At 40.7% G+C, this 27,288-nt stretch overlaps 1 protein-coding gene and 1 long non-coding RNA gene across 2 annotated transcripts in view; both read right to left on the reverse strand.

The window, feature by feature from the left end:
* The window catches only part of MORN1 (MORN repeat containing 1), a 182,196-nt gene that overhangs the window by 51,633 nt on the left and 103,275 nt on the right, over nt 1-27,288 (reverse strand). The window lies entirely within an intron of this gene.
* On the reverse strand, nt 1,064-27,146 carry LOC138685217 (uncharacterized). The gene is made up of 3 exons (XR_011324512.1): nt 25,027-27,146; nt 24,143-24,209; nt 1,064-1,243 (listed from the first exon to the last, which is right to left on the reverse strand). It is a non-coding gene; the product is annotated as an uncharacterized lncRNA (long non-coding RNA).

Consider the following 27,288-nt stretch of genomic DNA (forward strand, 5'->3'; position numbering starts at 1 on the left):
AAGAAAAAAGCCCATTGGGAAAAAATCTCTGGTATAAATGAAACACATTTATGAAAAAAAGGCTGACATAACTGAAACATAAATAATTAACAATATGTATAGAAGCCATATTTGCTGTAAATTATCATCTATGGAGAGCTGTATTCACCCTCTTTTGTCAAGACAGATCTTCCATATGAGTTCTGCCAACTTATTTAGCATTCCAGGCTGTCAGATTCCTATCTAAAATGCTGAAAGAACAATTCTCTCCTATTTAACAAGGACAAGGAGTAGGTAAATACTTTATAGATTGAGAGACAGGGACTATAGTGGTGAGGATCATGAAAGCCCCTGACATGGGCTGGGAGCGTTACTTGCTTGACATCATGTACTGAAGAAATGGTAGAATAAGGTTATCGGAGTACAGCATTCCATGCTCTAATGCCACCAAAGAGAACGTGTTTGCTGTAAAAAGTCTGAGAAGTCCAATTTCGCATATCAGAAGTTTTTCACAATTGGTTAATATTTTTGCTTCTGGAGCTTCAAAGTCAATAGAGATCATACGTCTTTCACTGGTAGAAGTAATAGCTGATTCAACTACAACTATGCAAATGAACTCGGGGACAAATCATCTGCCTAGAACTCCACTGAAGTAAGTAAAGCTTTAGGAGATAGCTACCCTAAAAGACCAGTTCTTAGTAAATAAATTCCTGCTTGGAACAACTGCATGACTGTTGTTCCTTTTTTGCTTCCATTACATCCTCATAGAACGGCATCAACTTGCCTTGTGCACTGGTGGTAAGTTACTGCATGACAGCAGTAAGTAGACAGTCCCGGCTTGCTGCTGCTGCTGCAGTGTCTGGCTGGCTCCATGGCTCAGAAACATGTGCAACTCCTATTAATAAAACAGTGTGTACTGGTGGAACAATGCCAAATTGCTCTCATCTCTGTGTTTCCTAATTTCTCCTGTAGCCCTCGCCCTCCAAACAGAAACAAAGATCTCCCCTGTCTGGTGTTGCTAGCGTGGAAGGAAAGGGGCTCTTAATTACTCAGCAAGTCACTTTGATGAAGGCAACGTGTTAGGAAGCAAACCAGCCTCTTGCATGACCACTAACCCAGCCCTTCCTCTTCCTCCCTCTTCCTCTTCCCCCACAGCAGACGGATGCTGAGTTCATGGGCCCAGGTGCACACGCACAGGAAATAACTGCAGTCAGTGTCTCTGACCGCAGCCGTCGCGAGGTCTCTATAGGATTAGGCTTGGTTTCTGTGTGAAACAAGAATGAGACAAGATGACAGACATAGGTGCTCGTTTCCTGTAGAAATGTTGTACAGTAGCAGTTGTCCTTAGCCGCATGAGTGCAGGGCCAGGCATCTGCCCAGGAAAAGGAGTTGCAATTAAATAGTGGGATCCATGCTGCTGTCATGTACCCAGTTCTGAACATTGGACATGTACTCCTCAGAATATGGGAAGTTTAAGTGGAAAGAGAAACTCTGAAAAGTCTACAGAAAATGGGAGCATAGGGACGTTTAGTGTTTAGGGAGGAATGAGCTGGGAAAATCCAGAAACGGCAAGTCATGGACGATTAAAACCTGATTTAGGCTTTCCTCCCTGTTTGCTCAGGCAAACTTCCCAGAGAAGTCAAGGCGAATCTGCCTTAGTAAAGAAGAAAGAACTATACCTTTGACAAATGGTGACGCTACCTTTTTTGCAGGGAATTTTCCTGGGGGAGAAAAGCACACTCTAAATAATAATAATGTTTCCTGAGAGGTTATTGTGCATTCTGCAGAGAGAAACTGAGGCACCAAGGTGCTATGACTTCCCCAGGGCCCCACAAAAAGCAAGATGCCCTAACACGCACCCCTGTGTATTAGTAATGAAACCTTTTTTTTTTCATCACTGTAAACAAAAGAAGCTTCACTGGTTTGGTGTTTGCATCTGGTGGTGGAAACACAAATTTCATTTTCCAGGAACTGTGTGTTAATTCCTTAAGGAGGAAACGTTATAGAAACCAAGCAGTTAGAACAACCAAACAGGGTCCCCACCACTTGTATATAACCAGCTAAATAATATTCAGCTTTTAATATGTAATCCTGGATTACCACTGGCAAGTTTTGATAATCCTAAGAGGGGAACAGAAGGATAGTGCAGATATCTGAGTGGTCCCAGAATGCTAGATCTTCATCAGACAAGCTAGCTATCCATAGAGGAACTATAGCATGGCAGCAGACTAAGTAAAACTGGGCTGCTGATTTCATGCAAAACTTCATCAGCTGTAAACTTGCTTTGCAGAATAAAAGAAAAGCCAGTTCAGATAAAGATCCTATTTACTAGATCATAGGAATATTAACTGACATTGACTGCGTGATTCTGGTTTAGATCCAACATATGAAACACTGTACAAGCATAAGGAAATTCAGTCCAGTTATAAACAAGTGGGCCAAAAAATGCAGGGTCCTAGAAAGTATAAGTAGCTCTCTGCAATAAAACCAATTACAGAGAGACATTCAGAGAGTGATTATGAGATTCCGAGCATCTATCAGAATTGGATTTTGTGTTGATAACACAGTCTTTTAAAGGCACAAGGCAACAAGGAATTCTTGGTAGACTTCTCTAAACCTTACAGGTCTTCCAGTGCTCATTACCTCACATAAAGCACATCTGGGGTAGGCTGAAGCCCTTAAGTGACTTACTAAAGGCTATGAAAAGAACCAGTGGCAGTTTTGAACAGAGCCAAGACTGCTAATTGCCTTGTCTTAGCAGACCACCACACTGTTTCCCCCATGCTTGTCATCTTCAAAGGGTTGTGCACACTGTAGGGAGAGAGGAGGAAGGGCAGCAGTTTGTGGTAAGCTGCTCATTAATCTTTTCTCACTTATAGAATTAGGGCTCAATGAGCTAAGTGGTCCTCGAGAGTTTTGGACGTAAGAACTAGCACAATAGTCAAATCAGTGATCGCAGTTAATCTCATTCTACAGTGTCACCCCTGCATGGTTGTTTGCCTCCCACAAGCAGCAGTCAGACACGATGATTCAATCATAGTAGCCTTCAGAGCCTTGGGGTCCATCCATGGCAGTTAATGGGGGCTCTGTGAGCAAAAAATGCACAGTACAGCCTGTGTTACAGTCTCATTTCCCTTTCTTAGTTGACAGAAGCATCAAGTGCACTTCTGCTCTGAGGTCTGTGCTATATAAATACATCCAGGAAATAAATAAATGCCAGTGCACTTGTGCATTTCCCTCAGATATTCTTCTCCCCAGCTGCTGTGCTGACAGTACTTACTAGGAATGAGGCATTTCATTCTGGCTCACTATTCTGCTGGAGAGAGATGGGAACAAGATGCTCCTGAGGCAGGGAAGGGGAGGGTAGCAATTCAGTTACCAGAATATTGGTCTGTTTATTTATAGATGCACGCGCACGCACGTGCACACACACACACACACACAAACCTATGTAGAAAACTGGAAGTAATTTTTTCTTACCCCGCAACTGAAGGGGATAGCTGAAGACTGAAATCTTATTCAGGGGAAGAGCTGTGAGAGAATAGGGAGGAGAGTTTAGGACTAGGGTTTTAATGATCATCCAGATGGGTGCTGAGACTAGATGCCTGTTGCAAGGAGTAAAATAGAAGGGGATTGTCTTAGGGATTCAGTTTTCCAGCAATTCTGGCCACAGGCCATCTGGCTACGATTGGCTTGAGTCCCCACAGGACATTGCAGATGACAAATAAAGTGTCCCCAGGACAGGTGTCGGCCCACCGTGGCATAAATGGGAACCGAGGTATTCAGAAATTGAACAACTGTGACTAAGTACTAAGCTTGCAGGCTACTCTTCTCTCAAAAGCAAGCCAGGCTTACAGCCATGTCCATTCCTCAACCACCCTGATCCAACAAAACTATGCTAGAGAAAAGAGACCAACAAAAAGGAGAATTTTAAAGGGAAGCTGAGAAGCCATGTGGTCCTGGCTAGAGACCCAGGGAAGCCTGGTTCCATTTCCTTGGGGGCAGAGCTCTGAACATCTGTGTCTTTTCCTACCCTCTATCTTATACTGTATGCTTAGTTAGACTGCAAATTTGTTGAGGCTGGGACTGCCTTTCACTATGTGTTTAGCACTTAGCAGCACAGCAGTTTTTACTTTTTTGGATCCTTAGTTTACATTCTAATATTGTTAACAATTAAATGGAACCTATGAAATGGGGTTGACTCAATTATTCTGTATCAGTCTATGGATTCATGTCTGTCATGTGTGATCCCCTGCCCCACCTTGCAGTAAAACAGAATTGAATGCCGAGAACCGTCCAGAACTAAATACACAACATCTGCTTGGCTGTGTTTACCTGCAGAGTCACCAAGTTCTTGGGCCCTGACCCAGAGCTGTACAAATGCCATTAAAATCACAATGAATCGAACAGGTATTTCTGAACATCACCAGAAGACATGAAGTCAGGCTTCTATTCCATACTCTGTGTCTTTTATGTCCTAGGTAAACTGTATCACCTTTGGATGCCATGATGTCCTATCTAGAGAACAAGAATGCTCACCTATCTTTCCAGAGATTATGAATTAAATTCTTGAAATGCAGTGGAATCTTCTGAGTCCTTTGGAGCAGAGGCACTGAGAACACAAACATCAGGATTATGCACGCAAGAGGAACTGTGTTCCTGTGCCAGAGCGGCCACTGCAGATCAGTTCAGCACAGTCTTTTAACCTGCAAACTCAACAGTGTCTATGGACAGATGAGCCTGTTGCAAGCTGACAGCCCTGGCTTTTCCTTGGCTTTGTGTCTGCAGGTGGGTCTGAGCCAAGGAAAAGCCCAGCCAATGAGGCTGTTCTGGCATTACCTCTTTACAGTTGGTCACAAATGACCTTGCAATGCATATTGTTTCCTGGAACATATGCATTCCTATTCTTTCCCTGGAGACTGTCTCTGGGCAGACCTGAAGTCCCATCTCACCAAGTTCCCACATCAGTTTGGGTATTAAACGCAAGGAGTGCAAACACTCTCACCTGTGCAGGGTATGCAGGATATGTACACTCGGTGAGAATAGCTAGGTTTCAGGGATGGTTCTCCAAAGGGAGACAGACCTTCTCAATTTAGCCCCCCATTAATTATTGTCAGGTCATCTGGTTAAATCTCTAATAACAACAGACACACACTGTTAATTTCTATGGCAATCTGGATTGTGCTGTCGACATCAAGTTCACTTGCCAGTGTTTATCACTCCCCACGGCCCTCAGACTAGGCCGAATTACCATTTTAGCTGGAATGTATTTAATCAATCAGAATCGATGGAGACTGCCCCATAAAATAGACATCCATTCTCATTCATAGTTGGGGTCTGCAGCGCTTTCTATTCTCTGTACCACACATCCTGCCTTGTTGCAAAACTTAACTAAACGATAAGCCAGTATCAGTTTCACTAGAGAGTTATGCATGGCAAATTATTGCTGCGTTCATTAAGTTTTTTCTGTTCTGTCCATGAGATACATCCAGTATTGTAATGAAATGGTGCACGGATATCAGTTTATCCAATGGACTAAAGTCATTTTGTTTTGGAGACACCCGTGAATTCTGTGGTTTGGTCCTGGTAGTTAACTGATACGTAATACTACCGTCTAGAACAGAAATCACCACACCTCAATGTAACTAACAGGTTTCAGTCAGAACGGGTCTAAGGTCTAGAGCAGCAGGAAATATCCCCGCCTGGGATGAAGGCTGAAAATAGCTGGACAACATGACTTAAGTCAACGGGAAGGCCAGGAAGGGGCACAAATAGTGGAAAAGTAGATGATTAGATCTGTGATGCAAACATAGCAGCATCTGTGTACAAACGTGGGAGAGCAGGACTGTTGCAGGTCAAAATCTGTGTGCATTAATAAAGTTCCGTATGTGTGAGTTTAAGGCAGATTTTAAATGGAGTAATAAGGATATAACAGACCAGAGCTGAAGTGTTTCAGAAGAACTGTGTGGTAGATCAAAATGGAGACAGGAGATTCTGCATGCTTGATTAGGACTTGATGGAATCGGCCCACATATCCCGCATCTACCTCTTGCTGTCCTTTCTGCTCATAATCATTCCCAAAGCAATCAAATATAAAACTAGGGCCTCTTTTGATTTCTTTTTGTATGTTGTCTTATATGAATGAAAAATGGGGGTATAAAATGCTAGGGAACATCCTCTATGATACGATATATGTCAATATGATTTCATTGACCTGACATTATGATTTTTGCCAGGAGATCCCACTCCAATGCCTGAACTGCAGCACAAGACTCTCCTTCCTTTTTTTCATTACACTTTCACTCCAAACCTAGCCATGTCCTTCTCATGTAAGAACTGACCCCAGCTCAAAGACTGACTGCTGGAATGAGAAAAGCACTCGGTTGCTGACCTCTCCCTCTTCCAGAGTCTGTCTTTACACAGGGATCTATGTGTTTTGCCTAGTGCTAATGAGCCGGCCTGTGTTATCTCTAATGTCATTTTAAAATTAAATTAACCCCAGACTGTGGGGGTGTGTTTGCATGGCGATAGTAATACGTTGGGAAGGAGGATGCCTTGGGCGCACACACGAAACCTGCAAAGCTTCTCTGTCGGCTTTGGCTGCTGTGCTGACTGGCACCACCCCAGGGGAGAGTATGCCCATGCATCACAAATTTGCTTTTTGGTTCCCCTTCCACCCACCCCTGAGCTGAGTTCTCTGCCAACTCAGCTTCTGTATAAATCAAAGGGAAATATTCTCCCCCTCCTGTTTTTTTCTTTTCCTGAACAGATTGGATGTCATTATGTGCAGCTGAGCTTGCTGAGGCTTGGGCGGGGGAGGAGGGGACAGCAGGAGTGATGAAAAGAAGAGACGGTTTTAGAAAAAATGCTTGCAGTCCATCAGAGGGGGAAAACAGCCTCCAGCTACAAGTAACCAGCACTTCACACACACACTGATTTACTAGGGAAACCCAGAGCACTTTAATATTTAAAAATAAAATAGAGTCGGGAAAAAAGAACTAGAAGGGGAAGGATGTTATCCCTATTGATGGAGCAATGACATAGACATCATAGGGTTTGTGATGGAGGAGCTGAGTGTCAGAACACCTCAAGCTGTCTGACATGTTGGGGGTGCTCAGGTGGGAATTTATAGAGCATGTGCAGTCTTACAGACATTAGTCCACATACAGACTGCAATGAATAGTCTCAATCATTATGTAGAACGGCTTCTAGCTCATCTTTTATGAAGTGAAAAGCACCCTTTTACTCCTCCCAGCCAAGTTGTTCACCATGCAGTGCAGACAGTTTCCCATCATTACTGAGGGGATCACTAGGTGAGAAAGAGGGAAAAAGAAAGGGAAGGGGATGGGGGAAATGGGAAGATGAGAAAAGCAGGGGCTGGAGGAAAAAGGGGGAAGGGCGAAAAAAGAGGAGTAAGAGGGGGAGAGAATGAGGAGGGAAGGGAGGGAAGAGGGGAAAGGGAGGAAGAGAGCGAGAGAGAGACAGACAGAGAGGAAAGGAGGGGTGTGAGCCAAATGCATGGCATTCAAAAGAAGCAGCTTTCAAAAGCTTTGGCTGGGATGCAGATTTGCAGAATCTCTGGACCCATAATTCCCTGGCATACAAAGCTTGCTGGAGGCATCAATGTGCCCAAAAGGGGCTTGCAGAATAAACAGCAGATAAAAAAAACCCAACACCCACAACAAGCCTATGAATTAAAAATGAAGGCAGGGGAAACAGCTGTACTACCAAGCTGCAGGTGACCTCATTGTGGAAGCTGTGCCACAGTGAGGCATGATCATGTCCAGTAGTTCTGAAATAATAGGTATGGACAATAATAGCTGGGAGGAAGAACACATTCCCTATCTATATTAAAGAGTAGGTAATTGCCCATCTCTCCTGCCAGCTGTATTTTAATCCAGAACTAAATTACTCTGAACATTCTTATAAACTTTTATGTTACAGCATCTCCTAAAACTTCAGTTGACATGACTAAAAAACACTGTTCTCACTTCAGTTAAAACAGCCAGAAGGATGATTATCCACCAAGATTTGCCCAAGATCACAGAGTCAGTGACAGTATCAGGAGGAATCCAGATTTCCTCAATCTCAGCCTTGTGCCTTAAGCACACAGCTACTTTCTCCCAGTTTTTAGATGCTTATTTAAATGGGCAAAGATCACATGTGAGAAACAAAAAAGACCCCTACCCTGTAATTCAGTTTATAGATGTGGTTCACCAGTTAATAACTTTGATTACTTTGTACTGCAGTAGAGTAGTACCCTATCACATCAGATAATTAAAAATAAGGTAACAACAGTATTGAACAAATGCTACTGATTCCACTTTACAGATGGGGAAACCGAGTCAGAGGGTGAAATTATTTTCTTCAGTGTTCCATAAAAAGACAAAGGCAGAAGAGGGCAACAGGTGTTATACATCTGTGTTATGTGCCACCAAATCAGAATTTTTCATTCACCAGTTTTACTGCTATTCTTATGCAACTGATAACTGAGGATGAAAAAGGACGGACAATTCAGTGAAGAGCCATTCTAAATTGAGAGCTCTTTGTACTCTGGAGAAAGAGTGCAAAGGAATGCGCTGTCTAAAAAGACCGTATCACTTCCCAAAAGTTAGCCATTAAACTCCAGTATTCAGGTTTGATATAAAGATTAGCGGGTTAAAAAGTCCTGAAATGTTTCAAAAAGAGGGATTGCTGAAACCGTGGAAATAATTTTCTTGTTTTTAAACAATTTTCCTGAGTTGCTGGATATAGAGGATTGTCATTCAGAGTAGCAAATCTGGAACATAGTGGGGGAAAGGGTAAACAGAGCCCATCCTTTTATGAAAGAGCTGTCTGCAAGCAAGATGCCATTTCTTTCCAGAAGCAACTAATGCTAGAGCATAATGTTCTGTTCTACTCCACCTGTTGCTGGAGCTGGTAAGCAAGTTTAGGGGATGTGCTGGTAATGCTTTTGGTTTTCCTGATGCTAGAACTCAGGCTAAACTGAAAAGGTCTCACAGTACTACTCCTTCCAGAACAGTTCTAATTTCCAAGGAATCTTTTGCTGGAAAAAGTGGTTTTCTTTTTCAAATATTGTTCATTAAACTTTGTTGTATTTAACAGGCACGTCTTCCAGCGTAACTTAGTTACAGAGGATTGCTACCGCCTGAAGAGGGGTGTAAGGATGCCGTATTTGGCTCTATACTGCTTGTGCTTTGCCTCTTACAAGGTGGGAGCGTAAAGCAGGAGCTTTAGGAGCACAGATGGGAATGGTTTTCCAACAAGAAGAGAACAACAGGAATGTGATATGCTACAGAGACGACAAAGAATTCTCAGGGAGACAGAAAAATTTGGCAACTGATGTGCTTTAGGTGGACTTTTTTCCTACAAGGCTTAAAGGCCTAGACTTTTCCCTCTCCCTGATGCCCACAATAAACATCACGCAGTTGAACTGGTGGATCCAAACCAAAACATTTGAACTTTTCACTCAAAGGACTCTGAAACATTTTACACGCTGCTGACCCCACCCTGGGACACAGAGTGGGAAATGATATGAGAAATACCACGTCTCCGTATTTGTAGATAGCAGACAGTACTGGTAAGTTCTAGTATTTCAACACTTCAATCTTCTTCTGTCATTTACTATGAAAGGAAATGATTCCACAATGAACTAACATGAATCATGTATAGCAGGCTACACCCTCGTTAGGTGGCTGCACTGCATTGAACTATCTGTGGAAATACTCATGGCAAATGTTTGGTGTAAAGGAAGCAGACCTATGGCAGTAAATTTCCAACTGTTTTTGCCTGCTGGATATAGGGATGCCTTAAAATGCACAAACATTCAATAATCACCATCTTCCCAAACACATCCTATGTCATGACCAACTTTGGAATGAAATAAAGCAGGTTTTTAGAAAACACATTCCTTTACTAAAGATGCAGAGCAATGGAGGATCAAAGTCTGTTCAATTTTTAGAAAAGAAAATGAGAAAGAATAATAAACGCACATGGGAATATGAAACAAAAGCAGTCATTAAAAATTGCTTCTGATTTGGTAGTTTTTTGTTAGAGAGAGAGAATTCCAGAGCTATTTGAAAAAATCAATTCCAATTGTGGTTCTTGTTTGTTGTGCAGAGAATGGAAATGGTCTGGCTATAAAAGGGGCCTTGATTCCTTCAGAAAATGACCGTACATGTACACTGGAAAGCATGTTGCAGTTCTGTCACAGGGGCATTAAAAATAGTCAGAGATCACGTACCACCAAGTAACAGTAATTTGCTGCTACCAAAATAGTTTACAGTATTTAAAAAAAGCTTAATCTAGAGATAGTTCTCTTGGCAGCAAAAATCTTCCTAGTGCCAAGAGAAAAATAATTTGCATCCCTGGTGTCAATGGTAATACTACCATGTTGCCTTAACGCTCCAGGAGATGCAGCCAGCTCAGCACTGCTTTCAGAAAGAAGATCTCTGAAAATAACATGGAGAAGAAAAGAAATTCACATTGCATTTGCATCAGTAATGAATTTGACATCAGCAGGTGATGAATCATTCTTTAGTCGAAGCATTTATCTAATGAAACATAACCCTGGTGTTTGGGATTGGGCTTTTTTTTTCTTCATTTCAATCTGTTGTTAACAGCCCTCAAAGAGTTAAGTTTTCAAGAACATGGTTGCCTTGGTATTATGCTCTCAGCTGTGATCAGCAATATGTAACAAAAAAACAGTACTTAAGTGGATTTTTTTTCAAGTATTCCCTACTGTAAATGTGTAATTAATTAGCCTTCCCCTTCCCCCTCTGCTCACACATTCAGACCCTTAGGGACCCTCCCCTTTTCTTCCTATCAAATTCAGACAGTGACTAGGAACTGAATTATTCATTCAGCTGTAGGTGTAACACATCCATTTAAGTGATTTAAAGTTTAAGCAGCCTTGCTGCTGTTCAGCAACAAAAAAAGTTTAAAGAGAAAAGTAGAGCCCAACAGGAATTTGGAAAGTTCTTTTTTCTTAAGCCACTTGTTTGATTACACAAACAGTGCACGTTTTTGTGAATCAACCTACTTGAATGAAAAAGGAGGGTTTGTGAGAATGGCACATAAACAAGAGCACCTGTCACTCATTAAGAAAATACCATGATTATAAGCATTAGTTAAAGCTTTTGTTCCAATATGTCTAGTTGAATATTCTTTGCTGTGACAGTTAATTTTATGCATACTTTGCTGGAAATACATGGCAAGTGAATTTCATATTGACAATCACAGAAAATCATAGTAAGATACCAGTTTAGTCCTCATTATCATTGTATCAGAGAACCTCATGCTAAAAATTATGTACAGCCAGTCAAAGAACAAATTAACCATAATTAACAACACTTTGTAGCACTTCTGATTAGATCTCAAAGTGCTTCAAAGTCTTTAATTTTCTGAACATTTCTGTGACATAAGGCAGTGCTGTTACTCCTATTTTAAAGCTGGGGCTGTGAAGTACAGTACCTGAATCTGTTTAATTTGGGGCAATTTGGGAAAGTTTCTTCATGTCCCTAGCAGGCAGCGTAGTGGGAGATACGGCGCGATCTGTCCATAACCCTGATCTAACTGAAGGATCAAGACATACCTCCCAGTTTACATGTGTTCTACAGTTGAGGTTGAATGTTGATTTTCCTCAAGTTAACACCAAAAGTCCGTAACAAAAAGAAAAGCCAGATCTAAACTGGAGCCTAGTGTCATAATCACTAGGTGGCCCCCAGGTCACAAACTAGACTTTGTGTGTTAGATGTACTTGCATGCAATGTGATGTGTCAGTTCAAAGTAATTCAAGTAGTGAATACAAATTCTGAAGACTGTGATTACATGAAGTACTGTGTTGCCAGTACTTACAATTTTATTAGCAATACCATAATATGTGCTATTTCTCCTGAAGATGCAGCTGCTTGAATGTCATCTGAATACCTCAGCCTTTATGAAAAAGTGTTCTATTTTTAAAGTCATAATTATGCCACTCATGATTTTGAAGTACAGGCTTATGCCTTTATTAGTATAAGATTGGCAATACTGAACTTAAAAAAAGCCCAAATCCTGAAATACCTGAAGGTATTTTAAGCAAAGGGAAAGCTTGAAAGAAATGGATGACAGGATTCTTCCCCTAACTCTTGCACTACAGAGCCCACTGTACACAGATTCAGGAGCGAAGCCACAGACTCTCGCAAGTGAGGGCACATAGAAGCAGCACCAAGTAGCAGCAGAAGCCTTCAACAATTCTGTGTGAAGCTTATTACTTTGGGCTACTTTAAGTTAAGCAACTACTCAAGGCTACCCAAATAAGTCCTCTAGGTTCTAGAATGCAGGATGGATCATTCTGGTAGAAAACAAAGGCTGCTTAAAACAACTGTATTCCCACCATTGTTAAGAGAACTGGATTTTGCATAGTGCTTAAAACACATCAGCCAGGAGCCAATAAAAATGTATAACCGATTGACACACAGCGCGGTTCAGTACTGTTTTGCATCATCACAGCTACCTTTAGGATTCTACCCTGCGATTGGTTCTACCCACACAAACTTCACTGTGGAATCAAGTCTTTTATTTCTGTGACTCTTTTTTGATCTAGATTTGAGTGGCATCATCTTCTTGATTAGAAGCCCCATTTGCTTAGAGTGGAGTTTTCCTGATAGTTTTCTTTCTATGAATTGCTCCATCAAAGGACTGTCATAACAGACTGTTTGCCAATTTGAAATCCAACAGTTTGTCTGGTGTAAGTGTTAAAATGTTGTCTTGGCAGTTGGGTTTTTGGGGTGGGGTGTTTTTTTTTTTTTTGCATTAAGTGACTTGATTTTTTTCTATTTGCTTCTACATTATGTCAAGGAAACTGCCTCATTTTAGTAATCAAACCTGCTTTTTTTCTTTCACTTCAAATAAAACTCAACACTTAACCTATGAATTCAGAGTAATTTTATTTTAACTATATAAACTCTGCAAAACGCAGCATGTATTTCGCTGAAACTTATAGTCATCGCTGGTAAAATTTAGTAAATTGTTTTAAAGTGGGATTAAAAACAAAAGCAAGATAGACACATGTTTTATTTACTGAGAATGAAAGATTTGAGGCTAAGAGTTCCCCTAGACTTTAGTCTGCGAGATAAGGGTCCTCTGTGATGACTCAGGTCAGGGTCTTTTAAATGATCTTTTACCAATTTACCTTTTCAGTCATTACAACCATTAATGACTAAAGCTTTACAGTCTACTTATCATGCAAGAACACTCACTTCATGCTCTAAACCCTCTAAAAACCCACTGAATTGCTTTCTTTGATGGCCCAGACTGTTCCTAACTAAAACAGTGCTTGATTCGTAATTTCAATTGCACATTCATCACTTCTGGTCAAAGAGTCCTATGTGGACCAGGGTGGTACCGAATGGTTATCTCTACAGAGGTTAATATGGTGTGAATTTCATGAAATTCACAATTTGTTCAGTACCTGAGAAAATATCAGATAGGCTCCAACAGAAAAGCAGCAACTATTCAAAATTAGTAATTGGAGTTAGTCCCCTGCTAATGAAGAGGAAAAAAATGCTTGACAATCACCTGCAAAGTTTGAGTAACTCAGCATTCAGGAGAAGGTATTTACGTGAGAAGAAAGCCTGTAAAGGCTGCCATACTATGAACAGGAACTCCAGGACATACTTCAGGACAAAACACAAAGTTCAGAAACCCAGACTGTCAAGAACTTTAAATTCTTTCATTAAGGACAGATGAAAGAATTAGCTTTTAATATCCTAAGCTTTCAAAAGGAGAGAGTCACAGAACCACTGATTTTAGTGACCCATTTTTATCGGGACTCACTATTTCATCCAGCCCAGAGCACGATGACTACGTAATCATCTAAAGCCATTAGTGTATCTGTGAATTGCACCACTACGTTTCCAGGAGAAAAGCTTGCTTATTTGTTCAAAACCAAAGCAATATGGGACAACAGTTCTCCTAAAGAGCAAGCCGAGTATAGATCTGAAAGAGAAAAATGCTAACCCTGTGCTACCAGTAAGTAAGAGTGCCAGAGAGCAACGAGAGCCCGCTGCTCCCCACGGGTTTGTAAGCCAAGTGCAACAACAAGCCTGCAAGGGCAAGGGGCCTCACCAGCCAGGGCCGGTCCCACAGCGCGTGAGCAAGGACGCACGGCCGGCCCAAGGACAGCAGGTTCGCGGTGATGAGGCAGGTCCGAGGTTAAGCCAAGAAGTCGATAGGAAGTCACGATACACGAGGGTACGTGTGGGTCCATAGCCAGGCGTAGCTGCGACACAGCTAAAACCAGGTACCTACACTGTAGCTCAAGTGCGGCGTGGGTGCCTGGCCCTGTGCTTAAATGGGGCCTCTGAGCTCACGGGTAGAGGGGTGAGGGGTGCAGGTGGAGGCCCCAGAGGAGGCTGCTAGCCTGCTTGGGGCCCGACGAAGAGTTTCAGAGCTGCACATGTAACTATATTACCTGCCACCATGTCGTAAACGGTTTATCCCCCTTTTACGACAACAGTTGCAACCGTGCAAATCGCCGACATCATACCAGTGTAAAAACTCAGGAGAGTGAAGTAAGAATCAGGCCTCCAGAGGATATGCAAAGTCGATACAAAAAGTTAACAAAGAGGATTCTCCCCACCACCTCCTGGGAGCGCTGTGTGGGTGGCCCCAGCACAGGGCACACAGCAGTAGAGCGTTAAAAGTCTGTGCGTGCGTGTGCAAGTGTACCTGTACAAACTCAGCGCCTGCGAAGGGCGTGGGTAGAAATTAACTGAACGTGTTACAGAAGACCTAATTTCAAGTTATGAGGACGGTTAGCGAAACCAGGTGCCTGTCTCGACTTCAGAAAGCACGTGCCTTCTTCCCTCTCCGCCTGCCCTGAGCTGCGGTGGCTGCACTCTCACCGGCTGGCAGCGCTCCGAATGGTGACGCTGTCTTTCTTTTTACAGTGGGCTCTGTGTGTGCTATTTCTTTTTAAATGATTCATGACTCCCACTTCTCACTTCATCTGCCTTTGTTTTCCTCTGCAGTGCAATGTGTCTGATACATGGCAAAACGTGCTGTGCTAACGCCAGCGCTGTGAATGGTTATACATTAATGTCAAGGTAACGACGTCTGCAGATACAGCACAGTGATGTAAATGGACTTGAGAGAGGGTTTGGATTCCACTTCCTTGGCCTTGTGAAATTACACAAAACAGGAATGCAAACAGCCTCCCCACCGAATCATTTTTCTTTGGCGCATACTTTTTTTCTTTTTATTTTACTAGTGTCCTTCTGAACTCATCTTTAGCAATAGCCCTTCCTAGTGCTTCACCAAATTCCTACTTCTTCTGACAGTAAAATCCAGATGTCGACCAGTATTTTTCTACACCAGCTTTCATACGTCTTTACAAAGAATAAGCAACCCTCTATAAGGACGGAAAAACTGAAGCACAGAATCAGAAAATAACTTGGCTAAAACCATTCAGCGGCTAGTGGAAGAGCTAAGAATAAAATTATGATTTCCTGATGTTTAGTCTCATCCTCTATGAACTGGACTGCCTCACACGGAGAAGGTGCTCAACGATTAACTTTATTTATATATTTACTATTCAAATATGGCATGTTCTCACATCTTTCATTTTCATATTAATCGTGTTGTGGATCTTCTCCACCCACCCCCCATTTCCTTTGGTACATTTGTTCTATAGCTATTTGTGTAGAAACCAAGCAATTTCTGCTCCACCTGCTCATAAACACAATGAGAGAGAGAACACTATGTTACAGCACAGCCACTGCCTTAGCAACAGATTACAGCATCACTGGGAAAGGAATAGAGACCTTCTGGAGAGGAGGAGTGCCCTTTATCTCCCTGAAAAGCTACAGCAGGCAAGTTCTGCCTTTAATTATATTTCCTGCAAGCCCCCCTTTAGCTTTAAGCAGTCAGTAGTTGTAAAGAACGAATGTAAAAACTGAGCACAGCGTTTGCTCCTCGCACTCAGAAAAGACAAAGTGGGGTTCGCGAAAGGTTGTGAGCAGACTGGCTTCCAAACAGAGTATGCAGACCCATATTTGAGCGCTCAGTTATGGCGGGGTGTAAATAATTCATTCGGTTTAGATACCAACCTGCTGGTATCTACATATCTGGCAGGACAGCTCTCTTATGGAAGTACAAAAGGGAAGTAAACCACAGCCCACAGCCCTTTGCTGTCATATTACTAGAAGCTCATATATCTGGATTCAAAGTCATAAACCCTCTACCCTACAAAAAGATGCATGTCAGTTAGCAGGTGTAATGGGACATGCAAAGACTGATTTGGCAGGTCATACAACTGGCACCCTTGATATATCCTGTCAGAAAATTAATCATGACTTGATGGACTGGTGAGCTTAGTGGCACCTTAAAGTATTTTTAGAAAGGCAAATATTTGTGTAAGGCAAAGCTATCTGATTTTAGCCTTCTCCCAGTCAATTTCAGTAGGTCATACGTTTTAGACTATGAGCTCTCCAGAAGCAAGGATGTTTCTGTGTTTGCAATAATAAGAGTCCTGATCCTGAAAGAGATCTCTGGATGACAGAATATAGCCATATAGTAATAACTTACAGGCGTTGAATGGAAGTATGGTCAATTACATTTGCATTGCTGTGTTAAAAGGATGACATTTGGGCCACTTGACCCATAAGGGAGACAAAAGTCAGAGAACCATACCTTCCACCTTGGATTCCAGAACACTGAACTAACATACAAGAATGATGATATAACGGTGAGATATATAAAAGGTCAGTAGTGACGTAAAACAAAAAACCAGACAAAACATTTTTTTCATTGTCTGGGGATTAGATATTTCGTTAAGCTGTCTGCCCATATTAGAGAATTAAGCCTATTAGCTGCTGAAGGATTTTGATGCCAAAAAATAAGGTCTGGGCTCGTAGCTCATCTAGTCATATGACTGGAAATATGAACCAAATATGAAAGAGGTAAAAGGAAATACAGAAAACCTCTGGCATGAAGGCAAGAGTGAAAAAGATTGTGGGAGAACAGTAAACTTGTATGCATAAAGTCTCTAGTGTTCTCACTTGATATCTCTGGCACAATACAGTGTCCCTACAGCTGCATAATACAAAGAACAAAGACTTTACGAAATCTGGACACGACACTTTTTACAGATGGTAACTTGAAGATGCAGCACCTTACCAAACGCATACAGCAGTGACTAAGACTAAAGTGCTACCTAGCTCACAGACTTTTACCCAGTCCACTGTGTCATACTGACATCTACGCGATACACAGATGCAGCATGAAACATCACTTACAAATCTACCGTGTAAAATCTGTTTTTTATAAAGTACCTACAATACGTTTCTATTCATGAGCTGCGAATGGCATTGTGCCGGCTCACAAGGACATTAGGACTGTCTCACAAGGAGATGGATGTCACATGGGTAAGGATTTGCATGGGCAGCCTACATAACTCAGCAAGTGCCATCTTTCTGGAGGAAGTCCCTCCTCTGACGCATTGACACCACCTGTCTCTTTACACTTGATGGCATCTGTTGGCATTTTTTATGTGCCAAAGCATTAATATCAGAACAGCGCAGGAAAGGAAGATACCAAGTTCTTGGGTACTTAGCGATGCCAAACACCTAGGCTGTACTGCGTCAGGGAACTAGGCTATCCACTAGCATCGCCTGTGGAAGCGAAACACAGGGGATGGCAAGTCACGCATTTGTCTCCACCGTCCGAGGTGCCACTTAAAAAAATATGAGTGCGAGGGCATTAAAATGCTTTGCCATGGGGAAGAGGGGGGAGGAAGACAAATTAACGTAAAAATAGTAAAGAATATAATGCCAGGATCAGGTACCAGATGGGTAGTAGAGAAATCCTTGACTTGTCCCCAAAAAACGTAAAGCAGACAAGCTTTCCTGACATTGCTCAGTCAACCCTGAGGAACCACCAAGAAGAGGCAGATGGTCATTCCATCTCTGAAACTACCTGGTCTTTGGCCTCTGCTGGGAATGTATGTTGAGGTGCCAATTACCAGCACTTTGAATGGTGACTTTTGTGATCCAGACAGCCATTAATTTAATACTGTTTCACAAAGAATGACAAAAATAGCAAGATACCAACAGGTTTTGATAAACATCCAAAATAAATAACTATAAACCCAGGCAAATACCTTTAAAAATAAAAACAAGGAAAAAAAGTGGAACAAAGTGATGCTATCCAATTGACAAGCGGTTCCAATGAAGATGCTAGATACTATCATCTGAGTCTCCTTTTGTATTTTAGTAAAAGGAAACAGTTCAGAAGCCCCTAATGAATCCCTAACCAGAGAAAATAATTTGAAGAGAATTATCAGAAATTTGAACAAGTGTTGGTCATGTCAACTGGCCCTTTTGAACCTGCCTCTGCATTTTCTGGTAATCCATATTAAGGCTTGATTCTAAACCCCTTTAAGTCCACAGGAGTTTTTCAACTGATGCAGTTGACTTCTGTGAGCCCTGGACATGTAACGGCTGTAAAGCCTGAGAAGATGTCTTCTCCTGTGATTTCTGCAGTCAGCAAAGACTAACTTCCACTCATGTTCTAAACCAGTTTTGTAGACTGTGGTATTATTTAACTGCGATGAGCATCTCGGTGTCCTTAACCAAATCAGAAGTCTCTAACTGTGATGTTTTTGAAGCATTTGGGCAGTTGTTTCAGGAGTAAAGTGATCATCAGGCCTGCAGTTCGTTTCTTTGTCCCCTTTAAAGAGGGGCAAAGGTTGCTGGTATTCAGGTACCAAAAATTATGAGCAGTGCTCTCTGCTGGTTGTGAAATAACTTTTTTCAGTCTCGGCCCACTTCTCTGTGTGGAAGCATTTTTTTAATGAAAAAAATACATTGGCCCTGCCTGGGTCCCTAGCAGGGCAGTCAGTGATAGAGACACATACCCCATTACATCTCACTGAAACACTTACAGGCTGGAAAAGCTCATTTTACCTTACATGGCTCTGTACACATATCCTCCTGAATGAGACAGCTGCATTCTCACTCCCACGAAACATCACAGAGAAGAGCTAATGCTTTTCAGTCAGAAAAATTAGCAAACAGGTAAGCTTGCACTATCCCTTCCCATTTATATTTTACAGATAAATAGAAGAGTGCAGCCTCTAGTGTTATCAATATGGTTCCTTTCAAAAGCCACTAAAGTTTGCAAAAAATTAATGAAAGAATCTGAAACAAACCTCACATTCTGGTGCCACCTGTCAAGCCTGTCCTTGTGTGAAACTGCTGAATAAGTCAACACTCCCTAGTTTTTCCTTTGACAGCAAGGCATATTGCAGGGTGCTGTACTTGGGGCTGCACCTTAAATCTATCTGTGAACTGAAGCTGGTATAGAATGCGGCAGCCTGTTTATTAACTGGTTCCCAGCATGCCAAGATCTATGTTGACAGCCTATTGATTTATATGTGGGCTTTGACAATTTGGTTTTAACCAATAGTATGCAGAAAAACCTCACATCCATTTGCTTGAGAGATCCTGTCTCTTCATATGCTGCGACTAGAGATAAGGGTGCTCTGGGGGAGACCACTCCCTGGAAGGATCCATCCTCTTCCAAGGTCCAAAGTAGCAGGTATTAGATGACCTGTTAGGCACGCTGCAATGCCTAGTAGAGCAAGGTTTAACTCGTCATATGGTTAGTTATTAGAAGGTGCATGAAAGCGGATGAGGAAGCAGCGCTGCTATGCCCTCACTTTCTATGCTTTGAGGCTCAGAGGTCGGTGTACGGGAAAGGTGTCTTAGCAGATACGACATGACTTAACCAGTGGGATGTATTTCAAGTGATGGACAAGGATGGGGTCTTTTCATGATAAGGATAAAAAGGAATCTAAATCCCAGTGCTCTGCGGACAGCTTTTCATTGTCTGTTTAATGAACAAGTGGTTAATGGCAAATAAAGGCTTGACTCCTATGTAGTTTTACAGGTAGTTTTGCAAGAGGTTTAATCTTGCAAGGACAAGCAACAATAGTTGGGAAGATGCAAATATTAAGCTTCTGTACAGTATAGCTATCTGACCACACACTTGAGGTTCCTGTCAGGTTCTTGCAGACCACGCTGAAGTCTCTGTCACTGAATGCTCACGGTGGTTGTTATTCAGTCTAGCTTGATTAATGCTGTTACAGACTTGCGTATAATACAATTTTACCTGTCTGCAATGATGAACACCTGTTGATAACCAACTGAAAATAAAATGGTAATACTGGTCAATGTACAATGTATTCTCCCACTGATGGTAAAAAAGAAGAAAACAGATTTACTGGTCAAGATTTTCCTCTCACTCATTCTGACTGTCCGGAAAGTAATAATGACATGACTGGAGAATCTACTGTCATGGGGGGACAAGTACAATCGTATTAAAATTCAGAGAGGAACAGAAATTCAGTAATACAGAGGGTGCACTGACAGAAAAACATTTGCAAGGAGAGCAGAGGAGAAAACCCACCCCATCTACCCTCAGTTATCAAACCCAGAGTGGTCATTAGCAATTAGCAGTGTAATAGGAAAATCAAGCTACTTTACAAAACAGCAAAAATTCATTCTGAACAGGACTCTGCAACTTCTGCAAAGACACAGGGAATATAACAATTAATGGCTTTAGTCATAGTACTGCTGTTGCTAGAAGATGTTGAGACAAATGTGTAAACAGAGGAGCCTTGGGAATGTCACAGTAATTTAAAGTACATAAACCTTCAAAGCACTGCCTGTGATAGAGTGATACATTGTCTTATAATTGGGCAATTGCTTTCATTCCATGATATAATTAGCACACAATTATGGTTATGTGAAGAATTGTTCCACCTCCCTCCCTTCCAATTTGTGCCTGCTTAATCTAAGCAGAGAATGTATCTTTTTTGCTAGATTACCAGTAGGTCTACTTTATCCTTACTGTTCAGCTGCAATAACAATGCCTCTTACCTGACCAATGTAATGATCAAATATTCAAGACAAGAATTGAAATCCTGCTTTTGTATAAAATATTTGCTCTTATTTTTTTCCACATCCTAAAAATACACATAATGCTGTGACAACATAAAGTTAGGTGACTCATAGCACAAGCACCAGTGATCAATGCAGCCAAAACCGCAGTAGAATTTATATGCCGCAAGTGCACTGCATGTGCTCTCTATTCAAGGCTATGCTATAAAGGCCAGTTTTGGCTACGACATCTTTTTCTGAGGGCTAGTGTTCAACCAGCAGTGATTTGCTGTGAAGCAATGTGAAAAAAATTGGGGCTCCGAAAGGCAGAAATCTCACTCGATATACTGATTTCACACAGTTTCTGCTATCTCAGTGCGTGAAAGCCTTTCAAGAGCAAATCTTCTATTTCCATCATCTCTTCCGTCTACTTTGAATGAAATACAAAAGACAAGCTGTACTGCTACTGCAGACTGATACAGTACTAGGGGTAGCACATGCCAGAACCGAAGTTGAAACTAAGAGTTCCTAGGTTCCAGCAAAACACTCTACAAAATTATCTTTCCTGCAAAATGCAAATGTTTTCATAAGCCTTGTGGAAAGCATGTGTTTTTAAACCAACAAACTATGCCCAAGTTACGGCACATACGTTATATCCTTGTTTATTCATACGTGGGTAGAAGGCATATTCCATTGTTAGTCTTAAGATAAGTTGTCTCTGAAAACTCTCACTTGATTCACTACGTCAGAACATGCTCTTGTGTGAGGTTTGTTTTCTGTATTACTGTTATCAGCAGAGGATCAGGGCTCTTCTGACAGACCTCAGACAGCACACAGTGCAGAAAACAATCTTGAGCTTTAATGTAGTTATCGTCTATTTCCTGCAGCTTGAAAGAAATCCTGAGAGTCCTTCACCGTGTGGAACTCACCTCTCCAACTGCCTCAGAAGGAATTTTTATCTTTAGTAGAACTGGCTGGATTACTCTTAATCAGATCTTAGAGAAAAAAATTCCTAGTGTGTCTGTTTATACTACAGAAGAGATTAATGCTAAGACTTCTTGGACTTTGCTATGCTGGAGGGAGGGTCAGGTTATTACCCAATTATACTGCTGAAGCTATGTATCTATATCATGGTACTGTTTGATATCTACTATCTCCCACTCTGGTTTTGGTACCATGGTCTAAATTCTAAACATGTAGAACTTGGAATACAATTTTAAAAGTACAGCGTAATGCTGCAAGACAAATACTGCAATCCATACTCAAGCAAAATTCCTTCAAGGAAGTCTAGGGTACAACAGAAAGAAAAAGGGCAAGCTAAAAAAAAATGCTACTTTTATTTAGTCTTGTTTATTGACAGAAAGAAAGCAACAAAGTTCTGCATCATTAAAATGTAATTTATGAAAAGTGTTAAAGAAAAAAAAATGTCACAGTTGGGAACAAATACTTACATTTTAAAAATACTTCCCACTATTTCTGTTTTCTTTAACTATCCCTAATTCTCAACAGTGCTAGATGGAGACAATATGAACAGATCTTCCACTAAATTGCATCCCAGCTGTTGAGCTATCAACTCTGGTCTTCATTTTTTACTGCCCAACCTCTTTAAGTTGTTAACACTCATAAAGTGATCATCAGTCACAAAGAAAGGGCAACTAGCTGGGCAAAAAAAACCCTTTATGCTTCTGTAGACCCAGATCCAAGCTACCCTCTTTTTCACACTGTGAAATGGCTGGGACATGCCTTATATCTGTTTGCTAACAGAGAAAAATTTAAATCCTCTGAGAAATATGAGTTTATAGATATATCTGTGGACTTTGATAAAAAAAAACTTATGACTCTTCTAAGGCAATTTTTTGTAAGATTACCAGCTTTGCACACTTAAAGGGGCTAAATAATTCACATCACAATCTGAATGTATAGATGCTATGCCAAACTGAACAAGATCCTGTGAGAACGCTTGTCCTCTCATCCTGATGAAAAGACACCTCTGACTTACTGGAGATTTAAAAGTACATCTCCACTGATATTTGAAATTCCACAGTGACATAAAAGAACAAGCATCGTTGCAAAGCACAAAGTAAATTTACTGAAACCTGTATGATTGTATACAGAGTATAGATGTTAACCGGGATAAGACTCAGACCAGTATAGATCAGAATCGATGGGTACACACATACTTTTATCTACTCCCATTGCTCACATACACAGACAAGTCCTTCTCCACCATGCACTATCCACAGAGACTCCCAAAACTGTCCCTTCTCTCTGCAAACATGTATGTATCTATCACTAGACACTCCTTTTTTTACTATAACAGTTACTTCCCACATGTATCCATAAAGAGGGAGCAGGCACATACATAAATTTAGGGGGGGGGGAAATGCATTGCAGATGGAAAAGAACAACAACAGCAACAACCTCTCACATTCTCTATAGTTCAATCCTGTGGGAGATATTTATCTATGGGAAAAGCTTTACGAACTCCTAAGTAAATGAAAAAAAAATATATTTTCATAACATTTGGGAGGAAATGCATCTTAATGGAAAATAGCTAGAGAAAAATAATAGCAGCTAGTGAGTTGAAGGAACTATATTCTCACTGACATGAAACAACAATAGAAGCTAATGCGAGTCATTTGTAGAAGGAAAAGTGAATAGCTGTGGCATATTTGCAAAGAATATATGGCAGTTTACCAAAGGCAAAGCTCCAAGGAATACCAGCTGGGCCATAAGAAGGGAGCTATCAAAAGAGGAGGGAGGTATAACAGCATCATGGAATGGTTGGCACCATTTCTTTAGAGCATTTCATGAAATGAGACGTAGCTGTTCAGAGACGGTAAATCAAGGTGTTGGTGTCACTAGCTATGGCTCATGGCAGGTGGCCAAGGCGTGTACAAAAGACATACACACACACACACACGTGTATGTTTTTAGCACGTTTCAAGGTGGCAAATTTACCAGTTATTAAAACAAAGTAGTGAATTAGATTTTATTAATAACTAGTCTCCTATTTTGATCAGAAAGCATTTACTTCAAATAGTATTTAAGAAATCAAATCTTTCTAATTAGAACACATTCCATTTGCAGAAAATTACATCCTACTGACTTTGTACTTTGACCTTATTAACTGAAGACTAGGATGGCCTATTGTTTTGTGCATCAGCCTTGCATCTTAGCAACACAGGGCTAAAAAGCTTAGTAAATAAGAAGGTATCCAAAATGTCATAGTAACATACCATTTATCCTGATGCTTGCAAAAAGTTGATTTCCACGTTTGGATTTGTCTAACTAAGGAAGCTGCCTCTGCAATAAAAAAAAGTACATCCTAAATTTTGAAAAAAGATCAATAAACTTATTTCTAGCTGAATGCAGATTTTAAGCAACACAAAACAAATTGTGCATGATTTTCACATCCCAAATAGCATTAAATTTCAATTCCTCAGTATTTTGTTTTCTCCGTAACTATTGCAGTTATTAATAATTTAGAATTTGAAAAGGGAGTTGCTTGGATTTGCAAGAGAATTTTCTCATTCATTTATGCAGAAAGTAAAATTGTGAGAAAATTCTGGATAACAGTTAGCATCCAGGTGATTTCATCTTTAGTTTCACTTTGAAATTAACAGGCTGTTCTAATAAACAGAAGAGCTCTTGAGCTCCTGCCTATATCCTTGGAGGCCAATTTGTCCAGATTTAATACACCACCTGTAAAGTGAGAGGGTATTGTGAGGACAAGTCTGAAGGGCTAGTATCACCAACTGTTGAAAAGCCCCTGAATTAAATTTACAGGTGAGACAAACTTGAACTGTCTTACCATCAATCCACTGCCCTATACTTTTCATGATTTCACCTTCATTACAGAGGAGCACAGAATCTGGCCCAGGGACAGCAGCTATCAAAACTCAAATTATGAACACACTCAAGTCCACTTTCAGAACTACTGAGGGTCTGGATTTTATACTCCAGGACCTCAGTGGCAGTATTTTTTGTCACTTCTTAAAGAACATTTGGCTACAGCTCTAGGATTCCTCTTTTTTAAAGTTTCACTAAGGGGCTCAAAAATTGCAACAAATAGCTTAGAAAAGATAAAAAAGAATCCTGTCGCTCTACTTATTGTACTTACAGTGCAGTTCAGTATAATGTGATAATTAGTCTCCTGGAAATCATTCCTCAAGTTCATACTGTGATATAGGATGAAATAAATCCAAGCCAACCATACAGTTCTAATTCCAGTGTGCTGCCGTCAACTGGTATGTTAATTCGATAAAAATGAGCTTGTTGGTAAGAACAGAAGTTACACTGGTGGGAGGAAAAAGGAGGGGGTAAATTTTCTAAGTATTAGTAGAATCCACTTCACATTCACATCTACAGCTCTCTAAATTACAGATACAAGATCTTTGTTCAAATTACTGACAAGGTTACCAGCTGGAACTTTACACTCAATTCAATTATTTTATATTGTACCTTCAGGCTCCATTCCAAAGTGACTCTTAAAGAATAATCAGACTTATTCAATAGGCAATCAAAATGAAATTACTTTATGTAAGTACAACAAGGTTACAGACTTGGTGCAGTCTGTAAGTTATATGGTACCAATTTTCAGTGCTTTAAAATTTTTACTCTGATTATCTGTGATGTACAGGCATCAGCAACCAGGACAGAATTTCCTCACAAATTCAGCTTAACCTCTTTACTGTCTCCACCATACCTTGGATAAATAGGTAGAAGCTAACAGTGCAAAGAAATTACAGAGCAGTTGAAAGTGATGCTTTATGTTGTAACTAACCGTAGAAGCAGTCCTTGATGGACTACCCTCCTTGTGATATGCATAATACAAATCTAACCCATACCTGTAATTCACAAAAAAACCTCAGAGTAGTTGTTCTTTAGCTTAAAATTCCAGATACTGCAATAATTTGAATAAAAATATAAAATTAAATTAATTTTAGTACAAAATTAAGGTTTAAGTCTTTGGAGTTTGTTTTTGAGTTGTTTCAACTAAAGTCTGTGGTAAAACTCCCACAGAGATTGCTTTGGGATGAGCACACAAATTGTTATATCTTAGTTATAAAAAATTTCTAATATGATTTTATCTATTAAAACCCTTCTGTCTCTTTCTGAGACAATGGAGGATGGGAAGTCTTCACATCTACATTCAGTTTGTGAAATTTAGAGGAAATAAAGAAATCTAGGAAGGAAAAGAAAGTACAAAACTCAAGTGCGTCAAGATTAAAAGGTGATATATTGCTAATAACATTTGAATTTGAGCTGGATTAATAAAAATTAATTTAAAAACCTGTTTGATTTTGTTTGACACTAAATGGATTTTCAGAGATCCCATTTTCTTTCAGCTTAGTGATATTACTACTGTAACTACTGACTTTTATAAGTTGCAGTTCATTTGCTGCAACTGGCACCATGACCTAAAGCATTTGTTTCCAGCCTTGGACAACTGAATCTGTTTTCTGGACAGAATATGAAATCCTTAGGTGCTTTAAATTGAGAATACTGTGTGGAATTTTAACAAAGCTTCACAGGCAAACAATAGATGATGTTCTGGTCTCTATATCGCATTTGTATCAGTATGAGATCAAAGCACTCCAGTGCACATTCTGACACAGTCAGAGCCACTGAAAGACGTTACGAACACATTATACATCCTCTACACAACATTCATTTAGCCCACACATCCCATCCCACTGCTATAGTCACCTGTATTTCCTACATCTGCAAGATAGTGCCATGACCACGCTCCTGCTGTAATCTCATTCACCAGAGATAAATACTTAGCATGTCTTAAACCTGATGGGCACTTGCACCTGGCAGGAGAGCTTACGGAGCAGGACAGATGCTGTGGTGTAATGAAGGAAAAATTTTGCATTGTGCTAACTAATGGGAAGTTGCATTCAGAGACTTCTTGCTGGATGTAACCTGTTGATGCAGCTATGACATGTCACACCTGTAGCCTGGCTGCATGAACGTACACGTCCCTCTCGCATGACGACCTATGCAAAGTCTCAGGGGCTGAAAGACGAGGATGTTATCACATGCATGTCACACCACTTCTGCTTTCACAGCTCTGGGAATGGTTTTTAGAACAGTCCTTGCCTGTGTATGGGTAAATGAGAGGTTTACCTCTCAGCAAAGAGGTATGGCATAGCCTTTAATCACTACCGGTAAAGTCTGTACCCATATCTCCACAGTTGGGAACCATGTCATCTAGGGACTATTAAGAGTGGACCACCACTTTACACTGAGAACAGGGACATTTAACCATGCTGAGAATACAGAACTCCCTTTTTTCCTAAGCAACATGTATAGGCATGGCCCACCAGACCGGCAAGGTACTTGAGATGTGTTAAGTAAAATATATGCAGCATGAGAG

Source organism: Haliaeetus albicilla, chromosome 4, assembly GCF_947461875.1.
Source record: "Haliaeetus albicilla chromosome 4, bHalAlb1.1, whole genome shotgun sequence".
In the NCBI taxonomy this organism is placed as follows: Eukaryota; Metazoa; Chordata; class Aves; order Accipitriformes; family Accipitridae; genus Haliaeetus; species Haliaeetus albicilla.